Source organism: Leptidea sinapis, chromosome 10 (assembly GCF_905404315.1).
Source record: "Leptidea sinapis chromosome 10, ilLepSina1.1, whole genome shotgun sequence".
Classification (NCBI taxonomy): domain Eukaryota; kingdom Metazoa; phylum Arthropoda; class Insecta; order Lepidoptera; family Pieridae; genus Leptidea; species Leptidea sinapis.
In genome coordinates, this window is record NC_066274.1 from 11,465,721 (window position 1) to 11,483,278 (window position 17,558).

Below are 17,558 nucleotides of genomic sequence, written 5' to 3' on the forward strand. Positions count from 1 at the left end.
AAGCTTCTTTTTATCACAATCCACATGTGCATTGTTATAAATCATTCACTTCACGTGCGGGTCGGTGTCTGGGAGAGGAGATATCCCATGAGACGTGGCGCAGGTACACATTACTCTCACAAACACATTTTTTCTCTAGTTTAACTTACACATTCTCGAACAGATAAGTACCTGTTGCGGCCAAGGTGTAATAAAAAAGGTCTTTGTCGACTCAATGATGTCGATGGCTTTCAAATTTTGAATTAATCTTGTGATAGTGAACAAGTTATATTGTAATTATTTCTTCGTAATATTTATCGTTTCCGAATCAATAATGTTTTGGTAAATTGACTCAAAGAAACAATAATTAAAACATGGAAAATAATGAATTTCATATCGTATGCTATCCATTTGTTTTGAGTTTTCGTCGTCACCAAACTCTAAGTCGTGTGAGTTCACGCACGCACGTCGTGAGTTTGGCCTGGCATCTCCTGAGGATGCCTCGTGTAGAGGCGAAACACGTGTCGAATTGTTTAAGGACAAATAGTGGCGGAATTAACACTAAAGAAAACTCAAAAAATTTGGATAATTATGGATTTCCGCAAAGTAACGCCTACAACAATAAATTTTATCGTATTGCTATTTATGATTAAAAATTTATTCATTTATTCAATAAAACTAGAAATAATAATTAAAAAAATATATACACAACTTATTGATAAAATAATGTAAAAGGTAGAGGTACTTTTTACAAAACTACAATAAAATATTTAAATGCTTTCACATTTTATTAATAAAGCCATTACGTTATTAATATATTATTGCTAACAATAAAACTCTAGAGTTCATGGGAAACGTTTTTCTTCTGGTTTTCACACAAGCTTACAGGCGGCGAGGTGCTAACTACCAGGCGAGCAGCGAGTGGCGAGCGGCGACTCTACCTAGTGACTCTATACTCTACAGTACTTTGCTCTTTGAGGTTATTTTAGTTTGAATCCAACCGCCGTAGCGGTCGTACGTGTATTAGGCGTGTTGTTACTTGTTTGTGAGTTGTGATAGTTGTCTGTAGTCTGTGAAGCCATTGACACCGATACTTGCAAAGTTTTAGTGATTTGTGTCAATTCATTTAAACCGATACAAAATAAACTTACAAAAATGATCGTGACTTTTGATCTAAAGTTTCATTAGATCATAAACGCTTTGGATTTTCAAATAACTTCCATTTAAAGGTGTGTACAGCCGTTATTATTTGAAAAGTATGTTATGAGTTATATGTTTATATGAAAATCAATTTCTATTAGTAGTAAGTACCTATTCGTTATAAATGTATTTTGTATTTATTTATATTTGCAGAGAATAATATATTTTAACATAGCAATGGCATATATTTTATATAGATACATGTTTGATATTATTTAGAAATTTTTATTTATAACTGACAATCAGCTTAGTAATGAATATTAATCGTATTCGAATGAATAAGTTTTATTACGCAGAGATAAGTTGCAATTAAAGAATGCTAAACAATATTCTAAGTTAATTTAACAATATTGCAGTCAGCTGGAAAACAGATAAGTAAACGATTCAAAAAACCTCGTTTTAAGCAATATGTTTAGGGTTCCACCGTCCCCTTACAGAGCGGCCCCTTTGCTCTACAATTCTCTACAGCTTATATCAATCCGAGAATGTAGTAAGAACCTTATGTTAATAACTAATAAGTTCATTTTCGTTTAATATTCAGGGACAGAATTTCTGATGGTATTGGTATCGTTGGAGTAACACCCTATGTTTATTGGCTGTAGCTGGCGTGTTGTGGTATTGCAACTCGCATCAATCCATTAAGGGATTAATCCAACACATTGTTACATCACTCATTGTTGTGCAAATCATGATGTGAGTTATCTAACCGTCCATACCGACATCTAATAATACTCAGTTGTTTGAACTTTTGTCGCCGCTTTGTTTGTGAGATGGTAAAGTCATTGTTTCCGAGATCAATTTCTTACCTGACAGTTTATCTCAAAGATATATACGAGATATTTCCTAGTAAAGTTCCTGGTAGGCTACTTGCTACTTAACTATCGAATAATTACATTATTCGTTTCACAATGTTTAGATAGTGTTATCTAGCAGGTAAGGGTCATTTAAATAACAGGATGGAGTAGCATCTTAGTCATTATTATTACGTTATTTCATATAAGAAACATTTTTTTAAATATTTTAATTTCCGAATGTTTTCTTTAGATTACAATTCGACACGTGTTTCGCCTCTATACGAGGCATCCTCAGGAGATATTGACTCGCCAAACTCTGGCACGAGAATAATTGAATTGTATATTGTATAATAATTTTCATTTCGTCAAATGGAACTATTGAGTACAAGATTGCCAGACCGATCTGCCAGATAAGTCATCTAGACATTAAATATAGTGATTGTGAAACGCAATCTGTATATCTGAAACTTCTATCTACCAACTAATTTATCTAGCCTATGACAATCTACCATTTTACTTGGATATCGCGAAGCATCCCCTAAATACTGTAATAAAACCAACACTTAACTCTATTTCATCCATCCTGTTCGTATGATAAAATATATTTAACAAATAAAAAAAAAATGTTTATTAAATAACACGACAGAAATGAAAACGCGAGGCTAATATATGAAAATACAACTTGTTTTTCTTTTTATATTCGGTATTGTGTAAACAATATAAATGTGTATAAATTATCAATATATATATTTCTTATAAATTTTGCTATGACTGATCGCGCCCCCTTCTTTTACTCAAACGAGCGTTACGCACCCGAGCGTGACAGCTCAGTCTCATTCAATATCCACAAATTAAAGTGCTCAGTGCACCTTATAAAGACGTAATCGTCACGAGTGCAGCGCGTCACTACCTCATCCTCCAGTTTTAAATGCAGGTATATAAGGGCTATGCCACACTCTTGTCCTAGAATTGAGCACAGAGTATTTTTGTTAGTCATGTTTTGTCGTGTACAAGTTCCTTTAGTTCTCACCTAATTCAAATTTTTAAGTATACGTAATGATTTTACTTACAGTTACTTTTTATCAATGAATTGAGTTCACACAATTGTAAATTATTTTTTAATTTCATTTCAAATGCCTCCATTATTGGGCTTACTAACGAACACTATTTATAGATTTATCTGCTAGGTTCATGTAGGTTAAACATAGTCATTTTCTATTCTTTCATAATAAACAGTTGTGTAAATAAGGTTAACTCACGTTGATCGCCATTTGGAAAAATTCCAAGTGTGGCCTGGCCTACGTTAATATATTCCAGTCCTTCGGCGGATAAACTTTAACTTCCTTCTGGCAATTCTACTAATAATTAACTTGTCATAATTTAATTCATTAAATTATTTTAACACTATTCGCTGAATTAGTGATAACGGAATAAGGAGAGGTTTCCTGCTTTTAATTTTAATTAATTGTAATAATTATTCACGTTATACCTAAAAATAAGCTTGTAGTCTGTAAAATAGTCTGGGGATACTTTTTTTATGAAAATACGGGATGAGACGAGCTGTACATTCAGATGATGGTAAGTGCCCATTACAATGCATTGCCGCCCTTCAGACCGAAACATAATAATGCTTACACATTACTGTGTTTCGGTTGCCGTTGTGGTACCCATAATCTAGCCGGCATCCTGTGTAAAGGAGCCTCCCACTGGTAGAGTATGGGCCAGCTGATAATGAACTAATTTCTAATATTTGATATCACATTTAATGTATTATAATAATAAATACACAATATTTTGAGGTGATAACTTGTTTAAGCTCGTTGATCTTTTGACCGAGGAAAAACAAATGAAGAGCTGAATTTTGTTTTTATTTTTTGCAAAAATGCACTTAAATGGATTTGCGTAATCATTTTAATTACCTAGTTAAAGTTTTTCGACATTTTATCTTAGCCACAACCGGAGATAGACTGAATATTGGGAACGGCCGTAAGGCGTTGAGTAGTTTTGTTCCATCCTATTGCAACTGAAATGATTTGTAGAAAGATGAAGCTGTAAGTGTTAATTTAAAGGAGTGGCAATGTGTTTCTTGCGACTTCTTCTCATTAAAGCAAACCCTTTCCGAAGTGGCGGTAGTTATAAAAAGAAAAGAAAACTTTTGACATTCATAAGTGTCATTTCCTTGACCTACATGAATAAAATGATTTTTGATTTTATTTGATTTGATCGTAATGGTTATCGTAATAGGTAGTGTACCATGACACAAGCTCCCGTTCATCATCTTCTCACTTCGCGTGCCTCCCTGACTAGCGAAGGTTAGCAGTCAGTTTTGTAATTTTAACTTTTTGTTCTTCGCGAGACGAAATAGTTCTGCCGCACTCGCGATTCCTTTTCCCATCATGTTGAGTTGTAGGAGTTCATACCTCTTGTGCCACTTTCCTCATCTTGATGGTTTGCATGAGTGTTTTTTATTGACGCGGCGCAGAACTTCCACATTTGTGATCTTGTCTGTCCAATTAATGGCCAGGATACGTATATGCCCATACGGTTCCCGTTCATAAACAAATATGCTGCAAGACAATTATTAACATTAATTATTTATATTAGATATGTTTAGCACACGATTCCGAATACCCGTCTGGGTATCCTTGATCTATGATAAATGTCGGCTTTATTTTGGGCAGGACCTTTCACGCCTAGACACTACGCAAGTCACGACCCCACAATCCTTATACGCCTAATTCAATATTAAACTAAAGAGCACAATTGTATAAATTGTATTAACAAGAGATTGTTGCTTAGAATATCTAACCAAATGTATTTAATTATAACACTAGAAATAAGGGATTGCTTGTAACTAATTCTAGTAGGCTTCATAAGATACATAACAAGCTTTAAGGGTAAATTTATACACTTTTATAATAAAATCCCAGCCACTGTTCAGGCATTATCTATAAATAAAATTAAATGTTTTATAAAAAAAATGGCTCTGTCGTAAATCCTATTACTCCACAGCTGAATATCTAAGTGATCGGACAGCCTGGGTCGCAGGCAAAATGACAGTACAATATTGTTAATCTTATTAAAAAGAGCTCAAAAAAAAGTATGCTGGGAGAGTTTCTTGCTCCGCTTCTTCTCTCTCAGAGCGCCATTCGTTTCCGATGCGGTAGTAGTATTTAGTATATATTAGAAATGACATCAAAAAGAATTCTTATGGAATAAATTTTGGGAAAATAAATGCCTTTTATGCCTTTTAATGGAAGCGTTATTCAAACTGAGTAGTAAGCACGGAACAAATGTCTCTGACTTGTAAGAGGAAGTGTGACAACGTATATCGTATACGTAAGGCCAGTTATGGTTGCCGACAAAGGAGTCACTCACATATTATGAATCTCAAACATGATAAGCATGCGTTGCGGTTACCGGCTTAATACACTCATGATTCATTTAAATTATATTGGATCGGCACAATAGCCATGATAATCCTCAAAAATACTAGGATGCCGCAATCGCTTCGGTTTTCAAGGAGATTTCTTCCTCGTACTACAAAACTGTGGAATGAGCTCCTTGTGCGGTGTTTCCGGGATGATACGACATGGGTTCCTTTAAAAAAAAGCGCGTACACCTTCCTTAAAGGCCGGCAATGCTCTTGTGATTCCTCTGGTGTTGCAAGAGAATGTGGGCGGCGGTGATCACTTAACACCAGGTGAACCGTACGCTCGTTTGTCCTCCTATCCCATAAAAAAAACCGCTCGTCGTACCGCTTCGCTGCAGCGTCTATTTGAGCGAAGCGAGGTAAACTAATTCTGAGGACAAAAACAAAACAAAATTAATCCAATCAAATTTTGGTTACAAAAACAAAAAAAAGAATATTTGTAATTTGGCGCCATATTTAAACATAAGGAATTAGCGCCTTATTTGGTCACATGAGAAACTTGTGATGATTTGCAAATTCAATAACTAAAAACCTGGCAGTCGAGTCACTCTCGATTGACAGCAGTGTTACAATTAAAACTAATTGTGATTTGATCAATCGACTCAATTTTAAAATAAATATAAATAGCGCGTGCTAATTTAGAATAATTTGTAAATCATGTCTGTTTTTTAATTTTAATAATTCAATCAAGTCGAAATTCAAAATTATGTCTCAACAATAACCTAGAAAATTTCGACAGCTTTCTATGAGTTCAATTTTTTTTTAATTGGTCCAGAAATGGCTGAAAACCAACTTAATACAGAAATCTTCTCTCAACAACTTTATGTTATCTTAAATTAAAGATAATTAAGAAGAAATAAACTGTTCATATTTTGACTGATTCTTCAGCCATCATTTATCATCCCAAATATTAGAGATAGTAATAAAGGAAACAGGATGACGCGGATGGTAAACATAAAACAATGACAGGTTGGTCGACACCATGTCACCTCGACCGAGTTACGTGACTCTGGTTTTATAACATCATATCAATTTTATAAAAAAACCACAACAATATTAATAGTTCTCGTTATTCCTATCATCGTACATTAAATGAGAAATGACATAATATAAAATATGAAAATAATAATAATTATAATATTGACACACTTTTTACACGAATTATCTTGCCCCAAATTAGGCATATGTGTTATGGGTTGCAAGACAACGATATATTGAATACAATATACTTACTTAAACATACATAAATACATATAAACATACATAAATACACACATGACTTGGAAACAAACATCCATATTCATCATATAAATGCTTGCACCTACCGGGATTCCCACCCGGGACCTCTAGCTTAGTAGGTAGGATCGCTAACCACTCGGCTATACAGGTCGTCTATAATAATATTGACACACTGTTACACAAATTATCTTAACCCAAACTGGGCATAGCCTGTACTATGGGTTCAAGACGACGATAATATATTTAATACAATATAACATAAAACAAAACAAATAAACATCCATGACTCGGACACAAACATTCATCATATAAATGATTGCACCTAACGGGATTCGAAACCGGGAGTCGGCACCTCTATCTCCCTTTCACGAAATAATTTTCTATGTTATGAAATATTATTGACAAATTCATAAAAAACAGTATTTTATTATCGCCTCAGCAAGTGTATTATAATAATACAGTGTCGCTATCATATTCCGCTAGCACTAAAAATATGAATTTCTATTGTTTTGATTCAATTGATCCATTTACTAACTAGCGTATCATATAACTTGAAACAGTAGCTGAAATATACCTACAATATGAATTATGAACAACTCATTGCCACATTACATAAGACTCTACTTAAGGAATAAATTGTCGTGGAACGTTAAACATATTTGTTATTTTATTTAAGTGTTTTCCCTCACTTCTAGACTGAAATATATAAATTTAATTTATATTCCAACAAAATTTTATTAACGATGCGGGACTCGAACCCACGACTTCTGGCGTTCCGTGCCAGTGCTCTGCGAACTAAGCTAACCGTTCGAGTGACGTATCGACATAAAACCTTGCATGCTTTGTTCAACTCTCAGGTTGTGGCTTCATCCACATTCTACAGGATCTACTTTACAGTTGATAAACTGCTCAACCTCAATATTTGCATATTAGGAAATTGACTTGAGATGTCGCTCTTGCTAATCTAAACAATTTGTACTGTTTTTAAAGTGAAACCCCTCACTTCTGGGTTCAATACACGAATAAAATTTGAAAATTATATTAGTTTATTTAATTTATATTACAAAGTTTCTGGACGAAATACATTTTCAATTTTTCTATCGTTAATCAATCAAACCACGTAATTTACTTTTCTTGGCACGTTATAAGATTTTCTGTTCCACCAGCAATAAGTAATTTATAATACAGTTACAATGATTCAATACAGATGCCCTAGATACTCGAGTGACAATATCAATCACAAAAGAGCACAGCGCATGCGTTTTAACACAATAATGAATTACGAAGATACAGCGGAGTACAGCTGGTACTAATGATAACAATGAAAAGCAGTTTCCCAGATTTTCTTTTGATTGAAGATCTAGGGCGTGTACTATGGGAAGACAGTTTATTGTGTGGAAGACGCTTCATCTTGTAATGCACCGTTTGGCCCACTTATCTGAGAAACACATGAATGCACTTGTTATCTCGAATCCATTAGGCCCTCGATCGGTGCTATTTTCCTATTAGACAGTTTTCAGCAATGAAACATCTATCTTATCTTTATTAATTAATGGAAATATAATAATAAAAAGGAGAGATTTGTATTTTGCTATGCAGGTATTCTTGTTTTAATTAATATAATCAAAACTTATTTGCTGGATTAAGTAGTTCTGACATAGAATGAAATAGTAAGACAGTAGAATGATTATAGAACCAACTTATTATGACTGCAGATTAAAATGTTTCTTAATTAGAGAAACCTATGGGTACTACAATATAACTCTGAAAGCAGTCGGGGCAAACGACTTGTGTAAAAATTAATAAAACTGTTTGTATATTTGTCCTTAATGTGTTTATTAAACTTGATATCAAATCGTAATGACATTATCTCTCAGTAATATTTTAAAATTCAATTTTTTTTCTTTAAATTAGGGAACATAATAATATAGTTATTATAATATTGCCCCACTTGCATTACAATCTAGCCTTAAGTTAGACTTATAAAGAATTCTACCGTAACTTAAACTGCTAGATAGATTAAACTAAGAATGTGTCCATTAACACATTTCTTAATGTCTCTATTAAGGGGAAGTCACTTTGTTCATGTGTCTTTTATAATATCACTATTTTTAAATCTTATTACACTTATTTAAAAGATTTTATTCGTATTAGTCTTCTTACTATATCAGTGTTGTCAAGAAGCAGGATTGCCTCGACATTCACGTGATGGTGAAGTCTATGTTGATGAGCTTCAGCATATTTTTGGATAACTTTGTCAACAAACTCAATGTTGAGGTCCCGATGGAGTTCGCTGTTTCGAATGTACCAAGGTGCGTTCACAATTTCCCTTAAGACTTTATTCGGGAAGCGTTGTATGATTTGAATATTTGTTTGTTTGGTGCAGCCCCACAGCTGGATCCCATAAGTCCCATTTATTGTATAAGCAAGTCCTTATGCCTGTATGCATAAGGACTTGCTTGTACAATAAAACTTTACTTTGTACTGACATCTTAGAATGTCTTCCTAGCAGCCAGTACATATATTTAAAACGAAGTTCCAATTGACATTCAATTTAATAACAGTTTTTTATTAGAAGAAAGTATTACTTTCTAAAATTTTAAGTAAGTATCAGATGAATTAAATATAAGCAAAAAATATTCGGTATAAAATGGTGATGAACCAGTGGTTTACTTATTTGAATCGTTAATCTAGGCCAATTGAATACTTAAGACGAAAACCGAACAACTTGAACATCTCAATCAAAAACATAATTTAAATATTATTGATTTTCTCAGGTGACGTCATCCACAAAAGAAATGTAAACAACAATCTTCTCTTTTTAGAGACGTTAGTTTTTGTACCACTATACAAATTTTTCCTGTTTTATTTTTATTATATCAGCTTCTTTTTTTTTTCTTTGATTTGTAATTAGGTAATTGATTAATTTTTTTTATTAAAAAGGTTTACCAACTAGATATTTACGATAAATATTATATGTATTAAATCATCAACCAAAGTTGTTTTATAATCTTTGTCTCGTCTTGTGTTTTGTTACATAGTATATTTGTTAGAATTATCTCCAAATTACCAAAGCTTTCACATATGAGTTTAATACTCAGTTCGGTTCAAGGTTCAATTGTAGTCACCAACAATAGGGCACGAGTCACATTCCTGAGGGCTCGTTGGTACTGTCGCTCTCGTTGCCACGAATAAATCTCGTTTTCATTAATAAATGTGGGCGCAGTGAACACGAGCCGGCTGTATGAAACACTATAATGTGACGTAACTTATCATACTAACTAATCATACTACTAAGGCTAGCATTTAAATTCCTTGTAATATTGTGATAGAATATACCATTCTACACAAATTAAATTTGAAAACAAAATTGTTGCTGGTTCAAATTTAATTTGTGTATTTAATTAATGCCAGAAGTGAGGGTTATCTCTTTAAAAAATAAAAAAAATATTTTGATTTGAAAGAGAAAATATTGGGGTTGAGCAGGTTATCAACTGTAAATTAGATCCTGTATAATATGATTCCCCTGAGAGTTGAACAAGACATACCAAGATTTAAAAAAAATTACTTAAATTTATTTGGCCTAAGTTGGCTTGTGTGAGAAAGGTTATTATAACATAAATTATTTCCTTTATCATTATATATTATGATACCACAGACTAGGAATGAAGCGGACAGGCTCTCAGGCTCTTTAATTATAAATGTTCATGGTATGATTTTACTTGTAATTCATATTTTTATAAAAAAAATCCCGCTAAGTTTCTTGCGATCTTCTCCGATCTGAGGCAGTCTCTTTTTAAAGGGGGTGATTTTGAATCCTATTTTGAATAAAAATATTTGAATTTGAATTCATCGGAAATTATCTGTGTATATACAAACAGCTTACAAGGCTAAGCTATAAAGCAAACAAGGCAAAACATACAGCTTGTATACCAGTGCCAGTAATTGCCTTACTAATACTAATGAGAGAAACACGAAAATCAAAATTTTTACACCTTGTAATGGATTTTAGTAAATACAAAAGCAAACAAAATATTACGAACTAATTGGCATTGGATGTTACGTTGTATAGAGTTTCTGATGAGCTGTTATTAAAAGCATTCGTTTCTTTAACAAATTATCTTTATTACAATTGAACTTTGCACTTGGCGAACAGCTACTGATTAAGAAACGGGAAAGAATTCCTAACTAAAAACTTTCATACGTGTTTTTTTTTGTTTGTGTGAGAAGGTTATTTAGGTCAACAATTCACCGCATAAAATTCAATTCAAATACAAATTTCAAATATTTTTATTCAAAATAAGATGTGACATCACTTATTGAAAGTTAAAAACTACCACCCATTCCAAAACGAATGCGTCAGACCTGAGAAGAATGGGCGCAACAAACTCAGCGAGCTTTTTTTTCATCAAAAAATAATTAAACTTATTATTTAATAGCCTTAGGGCGGTCGCTCCATTCCCAATCGGTGGTATCATTAATAAAGTCATATAGTTATAGTAATGTTTACCACACAAACATTTTTTAACAATTCTTTTGAATAACGTAAGTAACTTTTGTTCTGAACATTTTCTGGGATCTTGTTGTAAAAGCATATACATCGCCCCACAAAAGACGTACTAACTCGACTTAGCCGACTAGTAGGTATTATAAGTTTATGTCTGTTCCTGGTGTTAACACTATGGTTATGACACTTTCACTTATTCACTCAGACTTATAGGTCCCTAACGAATAGAAATGGGTTTTGTAAATTATCTACCGCTCTAAAGATCACATACTAAAGATATTTTTAAAATAAAGGTATATTTAAAAAATTAATTACTGCTACTAATTTAATTCTTCAATAAACTGAGAGACGCAGAGACGTCACTTCATTGTGTGTCTTCTACTGCATTTATCACGGGGAGTGTTCCGAAGAGCTGTTAAACCTGATTCCTGCCGCCGAATTCCACCTTCGCACGACACGCCACAAATTAGGATATCATCCCCACCATCTGGATGTGTGGCGGTCCTCCACAGTGCGGTTTTCAAGGAGCTTTCTTCCATGTACTACAAAGCTGTGGAATGAGCTTCCTTGTTTGTTAATTTTTATTATTATTTTTTTTTGTTTTTTTTTAATTTTTGTGTTTCCGGGACGATTCGACATGGGTACCTTCAAACAAAGCGCGTACACCTTCCTTAAAGGCCGGCAACGCTCCTGTGATTCCTCTGGTGTTGCAAGAGAATGTGGGCCAAAAAAAAAATAGACTATTATAATCAATTTTTATGTAAAATAATTCAAGACATTTTCTATTAAATTTAAATAAGACAAAATTTGTTTGTCTGAATATGTAGCTTAGTTTATTTATTGTTAATTATTTAAAATTGAAATGTTATTGATTTGTATTTGAATGGAACTTCTAGTATTGTATATAAAAAAAAACTTGGATATCATATTTCAACGCAGATTATATTAATACCCAAAACTGATGCCTTAACGGTTTTTTCGTTTTTAATGAAAGAATTACAAAAGAAATAAAGCTCAAAAATTTCATTTGATATTTTTTCCGTGCATAATTTATACGTCTGGATAGTCCCTTGCAACAGCAAGAGACTATCTAACAAGACAACCGATAAAAAACAGGCCAGGTATATGAGTTTAGTGTGCGTGACAAGCTACGTCCTATACTCGCGATTTATATGACACGTGTGTGCGATTTATATGTGTTAGTGTGCATGAATTCCTCAAAATAGAAAATAGGTCTAAATTCATTTTTTTTTGACGTTTTCACACCTGTGGTAGTCTATACTTATACACGCTTAATGGCTGTTACCGATATACTATCTACAGAATGATAGAGATAAATTACTACCTTCTACTGTCAGTTATTAGCTGTCAATTATCTGAAGCTGTCCCAATATATCGGATAATTCATTCTTATTGCCTTATATTGGGACTCGTGAATTGCAATTTCAATACAAACTTCTATCGCTGGTAAGCTATACGTCGTCCCATTAACGGCCGTTTCAATAACCTATCTATCCTTAATTTCACTTACTAGTGGTAGACAAATCTATCCTTTTACGCTTACTTACATTTCAATAACCTATTGACAGATAGCATTGGGCTATAACTATATTGGACATAAGTATGGATAGATAACGTCTTGTCATTAAGCGGTGACAGCAATGTATCCGTAAGTTAAACTAAGGATTGATAGGTTATTGAAAACGGCCGTAAATGATCTAAGATTTTTTCTTTATTACTCGGTTTTGATTCGCTATGATCGTTATATGTATGTATGTGTATCCCTTACTTTAAATTTGTTAATTTTACCCATTATAATATTATTGTATTTACTGATACTGTTGTCAGCTTTTAAAAGTAGCTAATACAAACACACTAGGGAGGTGGGTGGGGGATTTTCATACGACCTTTTCTTCTTACACTTGCCCCCTAAAAAGAACCTACATTTCAAATTTCAAGTTTGTAGTTTCTGAGATTTCGTTTTAGTCAGTCAGTCAGTGAATGATTGGTATTTCGCTTTTATATGTATAGATTATATTTTATAATATTAGCTTGTATTTAACCTTATAACGAATGTATTTAAATAACAGTATGGATGTAAATTAATTGTGTGGGATTATAACGCAGATGAAATCACTGTGTAGGAGTAACTTGTTTATAATATTATACAGTGTGGGCAAGCGATTGCCAATTCTTTCTCAATTTTAATTAGATTAACATTGACCATATGTGTCCGTTTAGCTTACCATATTAGTCGAAACAAACTAACCAATTTAAATGGAAGTCATAAGAAAATGTCAAAAAATATTTCAAAACAAGAATTCAGATTTTCAAAATTATAATGCAACACAAAAGTTTATAATAATAGAGTACCTAGTTATTGTTTTACGGCCGTTTTCAATTACCTACCTATAGACAAATCTATCCTTTTACGCTTACTTATATTTCAATAACCTATCGACAGATGGCGTTGGACTATAACTAATAATATAACTATATTGCACATAACTATGGATAGATAAGTTCCTCTTTTAATTACTACATAATATTATTGATTCTCCTCATCTTATATCGAAACTAAACGTCGCTGCTCCAAAAACTCAACCCAGAGCGTGTAATTGTTTTAGTTTTCTGGCTTGTACACAACACTCCTTTGTAGAAATTTACCGATGTAACTCTGAGGATTAGGCGGATAGTCTTATTACAGATAAATGTAATAATTTCCAATATTTTTATTTATACCTATTGAGTAAGGAGTATAGTCAATCTGAACCCCCACTTTTATCGAAGAACTAGCCGACACCCGCCACATCGTCCACGTTATTTCTTAAAACTTTAATAACTTTATATTAAACTAGCTGATGCCCGCGACTTCGCCCGCGTAGATAATGTAATCCATTTCACTGTAATTATGCAGGATCTAATTTAGGATATATTTCTCTCCCTTGAATAGAATTTCCAAGGAATATAACAGTCATCACGATGAAGTCGACATATTTGATCACAACTTACACAAATTTAAAAACATATATTAAAATTGTTCTTTCAAAAAGGGATGACCTCAATCTATTTTGTGTTAATTTATATTAAGATTGTATTTCGTAGATATATAATAATATATTATAGTTCTTATTTTATTTTGTGGCTTAATTTAATTGAATAACATGTCATTTTTGCCTATAATTGAGGCATCACTTACCATATGAATGTTTGTTTGTTATGGAATAGAAGGACAAACGAGCGTACGGATCACCTGGTGTTAAGTGACCACCGCCGCCTATATTCTCTTGCAACACCAAAGGAATCACAGGAGCGTTACCGGCCTTTAAGGAAGGTGTACGCGCTTTTTTTGAAGGTACCCATGTCGTATCATCCCGGAAACACCGCTCAATGTTATTGTTTTTGTATTATACTGGGTTTATATTAGTGTATACCTTGATGGAATTTAATAAAAAATTAATAAATAAGATCTTGTCATTAAACGGTGATAGCAATATATCTGTAACTAGAGATACGTTACTAAAAACGTCTACTGAGAGAACGGTCTATCGAACAACGGTTTGAGCATTCGATCCTTGCTTGTAGTATTGTAATCTTTTACACATTAGAATGTCTGAATTGTTATTCGAGTTTTCAGATAGAAGAAATGTTTAGTTAGTAAATTCGGACGGAGCAACCGATCAAAATTAATCTATGATATCTGTCCGATCGAAACTATTACTTTCATATTCATTAATTTCACAAATTTTAAGGCTAAGTCTGTATGCCCTTTTATAACTCAAGAACTTAACCAAGGCTTAGCCGATCTTGATGAAAATTAATGTATGAAGGCTCTTTATAATTTTGGTTATTGATGTTGATTATTTTATTTTACATACAAACGGTAGCAGTGCTAAAAAATTGTTTTTTTTTTTAACTTAACTATAATAAACTAATAATAACTAATATTAGTCATGTCACTGCTCGTTTACTCATATCGCTTTCCCGACTTAACAAGACAATAGGTATAGGTAAGCACATAAGGTACATTTTTTTTTTAAAGTTATACCCCTAACTTCTGGGATTAATAATTGAATAAGACATATTAAGATTTATAAACATTACGTCACTTGAACGGTTGGCTCAGTGGAAGAGCGCTCGCACGGAATGCGAGTGGTCACGGGTTCGAGTCCCGCATATTTCATAAATTTTGTTTTCAAATTTAATTTGTGCAATTATTTCCAGAAGTGAGGGTTATCACTTGAAAAAAAATAACAAATTATTTAGATTTGAAAGAGCGACATCTCTAGTCAATTTCTTAATATGCAAATATCGGGGGAGAGCAACTGTAAAGTAGATCCTGAAGATGAAGCCACAACCTGATATTTGACCAAGACATACAAGATTTATCAACGATACGTCACTCAAACGGTTGGCTCAGTGGAAGAGCGGACGCACGGAACGCGAGAGGTCGCGGGTTCGAGGCCCGCATCGTTTATAAATTTTGTTTTCAAATTTCATTTGCATAAGGTACATTTTACCTTGAAATCTTTAAGAATTAGCGAGGAGCCTAATTAGGAATAAATGCAAAATCGCCAACCTAACAGTTTATTTATCAATAACTTCCAAGTTTCTCGTTGACAGCAGTTATGACAACTGCAAGTTGCGCACGCGCATAGCAGACCGGAAGAGCAGTGACCAGGTTGTTCGAATTCGGCGCACAACGGGACGAATGCTGCGAATTAACAACACTTTCCTATCTAACTGTTAATTGCGCTCATCCTATCACAGAATATAGTTTATTACCAGTTCAATTCATACATTTAACTTTCAAAACATTTTGCTAATATCACAGTTTATTGAATTATTTTTAAATCAATTAACAACCGATTTTGAATCGTTTTTAAGAAACTCTCTTTTGGCACAGAAGATACATAGAATAAACAAAAACTTAATAATAAAAGCATTTAAAAACACAATTAACTATAATAAAAAGTTATTTTTAATCAATAAATATGTAAAGACGTACCTCCGCTCTATCAGTTAGTACATACGAGCTTGACGTGTGGCAAAAAACTGAAATGGAGTTATTCTTTTCTAATACAAAACAGTGATTAGCTTGTGTTTAACTGAAACGTCGTTAAGTACAACATAAACTGAGGGGTATAGGAGCAAATAAAGGAACGGAACGCAATTTTTGACAGCTGTCATCACGCTGTTACACCGGTCCATTCTTGGTGATTGACGTAAGTAGGAATCAAACATAACTTCGAACGATTGCTAATCGAAATTCAGAGGCATATTCAGAAAATATCGAAATGTTGTTGTTGACTTTAGTGTTAATCCCGCCAATATTTATCTTCAAACAATTTGACACGTGTTTCATCGTGCCAGCGATTCGCGCGTCTCGGCGAAACACGAATTGTTTGAAGACAAATATTGGCGTAAATAACACCAAAGAAAACTCAAAACATTTGGATAATTATGGATCTCCGCAAAGTAACCTTAATAAATTTTCTATATTCAGTAAATACGCAATGCGTTAATATTTTTAAATAATTTATGATACGGTGCTGAATGAATAGCTTAGGTTCGATGCAGTTCTGTAAATGTAGCCACATGACTGAGCCTGTGAGTTATGGTTGCTCCCCAACGCAATTCGACCGCAGCGACCTATCGCTCACAATTTCCCCCTGCTATACACGATCCTAGCCGATGGTCGCCAGGAATTTAATTACACTTTTGTTTGTGTATCTCCCCCCTAATAATAGTTCCGGCTCTCTCTGTGTGTATTAATTACTTTATTTCGATTGTTCTGTTTGATAGACAACATAGTCTGAACAACAACAATATGAAATGTCTTTTGGCGTGATTTTGGGAAAATTAAAATTGTTTCTTGAAACATTCTGTTTAGATATTCACTAAAATATATGTTTATTGGTGTGTAGGTGCAAACTAAATAAGTTGAAATTGGTTTCTTAAAAATGGTTTACATAATGTTAACACAAACTATATGCAAATAGGCGGAGACAGTTTTTTGATGAAAATAAGGGCCGAGACGAGCAGGACGTTCAGCTGATGGTAATGGATACGCCCTACCCATTACAATGCAGTGCCTGTGCCTTAGGCATTCTTGAAAAACCCAAAAATTCTAAGCGGCACTACAATTGCGCTCGTCTCCTTGAGACAAGATGTTTAGTCTCATTTGCCCAGTAATTTTACTAGCTACGGCGCCCTTCAGACCGAAACACAGTAATGCTTACACATTACTGCTTCACGGCAGAAATAGGCGCCTTTGTGGTACCCATAATCTAGCCGGCTTCCTGTGCAAAGGAGCCTCCCACTGGTGGAGTTTAATACTTTATATAATACCATAACCGAATGGGAACCCGATGATATAATATATGCTAGTGTATTACATTATTAT

General features: G+C 33.5%; 1 protein-coding gene across 3 annotated transcripts in view; it reads left to right on the forward strand.

Annotated features, from left to right (window-relative positions):
- The first annotated feature begins 983 nt into the window (after positions 1 to 983).
- The window catches only part of LOC126966630 (uncharacterized), a 31,098-nt gene continuing 14,523 nt past the window's right edge, over positions 984 to 17,558 (forward strand). For 2 of the 3 annotated variants that reach the window (XM_050810789.1, XM_050810792.1), the window contains exon 1: positions 984 to 1,208. The gene's annotated coding sequence lies outside the window, so the exon portion shown is untranslated. Of the gene's footprint in view, positions 1,236 to 17,558 lie in introns of all 3 variants that reach the window. The other variant, XM_050810791.1, reaches the window with a different exon arrangement.